At 34.3% G+C, this 5126-nt stretch overlaps 1 long non-coding RNA gene across 1 annotated transcript in view; it reads left to right on the forward strand.

Moving 5' to 3' along the window:
- Positions 1–5126, forward strand: part of LOC130243197 (uncharacterized) — a 17577-nt gene continuing 12451 nt past the window's right edge. Inside the window, exons 1-2 of the long non-coding RNA XR_008839125.1 lie at positions 1–73; positions 1202–1285. This is a non-coding gene — a long non-coding RNA (uncharacterized LOC130243197). The remainder of the gene's footprint in view (positions 74–1201; positions 1286–5126) is intronic.

The raw sequence follows: 5126 nt of genomic DNA on the forward strand, positions 1-5126 counted from the left end.
CGGAAAGACTCCAGAATGGACGGATATCAAAGTGTCTCTCCTCTGATGTCCCGGGAAGAGCCAGCATGGCATGGTGGGTGTCCATGGGTGTGGATGACAGCGTCTCTCTCATGAACAAAGGGTCAGCTTTTATTTGGGCTAGTGTCGACACTCCTGGGACGGGGAGATAAAGTTGAGGGAGGGCCGTCCGACATAATCTGGCAGCGGTTATTTAAATCAGTCAAGCGGAGGAATTTATTTCCCTTTATTCCGTCATTCTGTTGTCTTCCTGTCCAAGCTGGTGACTAAAGGTTTTTTTGTTTTACTTATTATTATTTATTTTTGTAGTTATTTTTTTATTTATTCATAGAGATTTACATTTAGACAGTCAGTTCTGTTAATTTATTATGATTTTCCTCATTTTAGAATAATTATCCAAAACTTTGAAGTGAGTGAGGATTAAAAAGAACAAATTGAACAAAGCTGAGTTGCAGTAAAATGCAGTGATATATATATATATATATATATATATATATATATATATATATATATATATATATATATATATATATATATATATATATATATATATATAAGGATTAAGGCAGTTCTGAAGGCAAAAGTAGGTCCAATGCGATACTAGTAAGGTATACCTAATAAAGTGGCCGGTGTGTGTGTGTGTGTGTGTGTGTGTGTGTGTGTGTACATGTATGCATTTTTACTTAATTTATTAGTTCTGAACTGGTCAAGGACTGTGCCATTTATTTGATCTTAAATTAACATTTTTTATTTAATTTAATTTAATTAAAAAATGTAATTTTAATTTATTATTTATCCTGAACAAATGTTATTTAATTTATTAAAAAATTTAATTTATCTACAAACTCATATTTATACATATATTATTACATTTTGTATATTATATTATTTTATATTAAATATTTTTTAGCATTTTTTAAATATATACTTGTCAAATTTTTGCCACTTTTTCTTTGTTGTTGTTTTTTTTTTGGTGTAGCTTCACCTCTTTCTAAAATTTCTCTCCATTGTATTACATTTTTTTATCTTTAAATTTTTAGATTTATTCACAATTGCCACATTCATCTATAACAATGTTTACAGGTCTTCTATTAGTCTTCTATTAGCATAATTTTGTACATTTAGGGTTAGGGTTACCCTAACCCTAACTTTTATTTTATTTTAAAATGTGTTTTTTTTTCAGGGCACATTTCACATGAACAAACAGCTAATAAGAGATCTCAGGAATGTTGTGTGCAGTAAACCTCAGTTTTCTCCAAGATCCAAGGTATGCAAGATGAATTAAACTGATGTGTGATCATTTCTGTCCCATAGTTCTGTGTGCCTGCTGTCCTGATAACAGAAATTCACAATAAACAAACAAACGAAATTCACAAACAATGATGCACATCAGGAATATTTACCCATATCTTTACAATGACCCAAAATTAAATGAAAATAAACATAATTGTCTCAAAGTAAGCAAATAAAAAAGGCGTAATATTGTATTCATGCATAATTCAAAGATTTAGAATTAGACCAAAAACATTATAAGGCTTTACAAACGCAGCCACTCATGTTTTTAGGCTTTTTGTTTAAAATAATTAGAATAATATTTGTAAAATAAAAATAATGCTAATAAAAAACTGCACCAGATAAACAGAGAAACACTGGCCAGGATTATTTAAGGCTTGTTTTGTCGTGTTGTTATCTAGATCAGCATGTGTCACAGTGCTGTAGTTTCCTGGTCAAGCCAATTAAGTTTATTTTTCTTTGCTATTCTGAGATCGTCTGCTTGTGGGAGGCTTCTCAAGAAACCGTTGCAGTGTGGGTATTTAATTGGGCCTTGTTTGGGTTTTTTCCCCCTCATGGTGATCAAATTTTCAGCATAATCTCAGACGTGCATTTGTGTGTGTTGATGTTACTAGAAGTCTGCGAACAGCACTTCTCTTCCTCTGCTCGTAAACAATGCATCATAATCTCATAATACTGAATTTTAGAGTGTAATGTGACAGGGGTGACATAGTGGCTCAGTGGTTAGCAATGTCGCCTCACAGCAAGAAGGTCGCTGTTTCGAGTCCCAGCTGGGCCAGTTGGCATTTTTGTGTGTTTGCCTGGTCTCCCTGTGCTGTTGTGGGTTTCCTCCAGGTGCTCCGGTTTCCCCCACAGTCCGAAGACATGCGTTATAGGTGAATTGAATAAACTAAATTGGCCATAGTTTATGTATGTAAATGAATGTATATGGTTGTTTCCCAGTACTGGGTTGCGGCTGGAAGGGCATCCACTGTATAAAACATATGCTGGGAAAGTTGGCAGTTCATTCCGCTGTGGCGACCCTTGATAAATAAGGGACTAAGCTGAAGGAAAATGAATGAATGAACTTCTTAACTATTCCAAAACATAATTACTACTGAGGCAACTCCATGAACAAACACAAAAAAAACTAAGTTGCAGAGTTCTCGTAGAGATTTCATGTCAGGGAGAGAGATCACAAGCATTTCTACACTGTTCTAAGCATTTGTATGCAAAGAACGGGGGCTATGGCATCTCTTTGGGAGAGCATAACAGGTTTATGAGGGCAGACCGGGACTGGCGGGCACGCCGTTGCAAAACCGCCCAAATTTTCACTCCCCACCTATGTCATTTTTTACCCACAAAAATAAATTCAAAACCGCCCAATTGGGCGGGAAACCACCCAATCTGGCAACACTGACCAGCTGCTATTTGGCGTGCTGAGCACGTCATAATGGGGATTGACAGCCTTCTCAACCATTGGTTGCACACCTACGGCAGGACAGAGTACACAATGGAAAAGAAAAGAGAAAGCGAAACAGAAAACAAACACAAAACACCACAAAACATGCATGAAACGTAACAGAATGAAGATATTTTGGATGAAATCTGGGAGCTCTCTCATCTTTCATAGACAGCAAATGTCCAGAGATGAAAAAGTCAACAATCAAAAAGTCCAGAAAAGCAATAAATGCATTTTCCAATTATTTCAAGAGTAATAAAACGAAGCTCCAAAAACACTTTTGTGCACACAAAAACAAAGAAGAGTTCAGATGCAAAGCCCTCTGAATCCATCAGACCTCTTTTTTTTTTGTAAATGAGCATTTTCTATCAGGCTCCTATATTTAGGTTCACAAGTTTCATTTTAAAGGTAATAAAAAGGTTATTAGCTAGTAAATAAAATACATTTTTTTTGTAAATGTCACTTTAGCCAATTTAACAAAGTAGTTTTTAACAAAGTTAAAAGAAAGATTTTCTTTTGCAAAAACCTCTAAATCCACCAATTGGGACAAGACATTACAATTAGTTGAAAATCACTAAAGATGTGATTAGAAGTTAATTTACCAAACATGAAACACCTAAAATAAAAAAATAAAAAATAAAAAAAAAATAAAATAAAAAATGATATATGTATATTATATTATCTTAAAAAAAATAGCTTACATTAGCAAATAAAACACAAGGTAGACCTACTGGGCAAAAAGTGGATGTCTCTCAGACACTTTTAGAAGCATTCATTCTCACCCTACTCACAGTCTTTGTCTCTTTTTCATCTCTTGTTTATCCTCATAGCATCCATGTGTGATAAAATAACAGCATCTTAACTTTGTCTTTTGTGAAATGGAGTTGTCATTTAATGTATAGTATATTGGACTCATTCAAAGTAGCGTACTGTACGCACTGAGCAAAAAATCGTTATGAATGCATGCTACACTTCTGACTGTACAGTGTGTTTTCTTTTTCTTATAATACACAGAGCTTTGAGGTAAGGGACGTTTTCATTTGCCATTCTCTGACAGTCGGACAGGCTCATCCAGTTCATCAAACTCCATCTTTTAAAATCTAAATCTGAAGCGGAATAAAACAGTTTTCTCATAAAAGCCGGTGTATAAATGCTGTACATTGAAAACATACGATTTGATTTGATTCTGATTGGTTCTCAGGACATATCGGCTTTTGCTGTCAAACGCAAGTGGTGTTTAGAGGCTTTTGCAAACAAACTGTGATTTCTGAATGCGCTGATGCTGGGATTTAGATGATTTAAAGCAGAAATGGCTAAAGCATTTGTTCAGTGTCATTAGCTCATTTTTGGCGGACGTGGCGTTTGCACTGTGGGAGAAGCCGGAACACCCAGAGAACACCCACGCGAACACGGGGAGAACATGTAAATTCCACACAAAAAAAAAGCCAACTGACCCAGCTGGTACTCGACCCAGTGACCTTTTTGCTGTGATGTGACAGTGCTAACCACTGAGCCACCATGCCACCCTATCGAAAATATTGGCTAATAATTTTGAATTTAAAATGTTTTTAAATAAATCAAAAACTGCTTTTATTCTCGCAGAAATAAAACAAATAAGACTTTCTTCAGAAGAAAAAAATATTACAGGAAATACTGTGAAAATTTCCTTCCTCTGTTAAACATCATTTGGGAAATATTAGAAAAAGAATATTCACTGGAGGGCAAATCATTCTGACTTCAACTCTGTATGAAAGAATAAGGTCAATGTACAAGCTAATGTGGGTTCATAGAGGACATTCACCTGGCTGTGAGTTTCTCAATACTCTGCCTGCAAAGACAAACACCTGGAATATACTTGGCAGCAGCAGATTACTGTAGCTCTAGACTTTGAACTTGAATTGATCCAAATCCTAGTGGAGGCATTATATTTGACATTTCTCCTGTTAGTAATCAGTGCAGAACATCTTATGTATTACAAAATCTCTTATAATATGTAAATGATCAGGCCCTGTAGGTTGCATATGATGTACTGTATAAGATTATATTGAATTTAGAGTGATTGTACTAAAGGGTTTAAACACTCAATGCTTTACATTTCTTATGTTAAAAAATGGCCATGCTTGTATGCTAATATTGTGTAAAAACTCTGATTTATTAATACACAGTTGAGCCTATAGGTTTATATAAACACGTACACACACACACACACATATATATATATACACACATATATATATATATATATATATATATATATATATATATATACATATATATACACATATATCTTTCTTTCTTCCTTTCTTGTCTCATTTTTCCTTTTATTTTCAAAATTAACACCTAATTATGACAGCTAACAACATTTGCATATATA

The sequence above is a fragment of the Danio aesculapii genome, chromosome 16, assembly GCF_903798145.1.
Source record: "Danio aesculapii chromosome 16, fDanAes4.1, whole genome shotgun sequence".
NCBI lineage: Eukaryota > Metazoa > Chordata > Actinopteri > Cypriniformes > Danionidae > Danio > Danio aesculapii.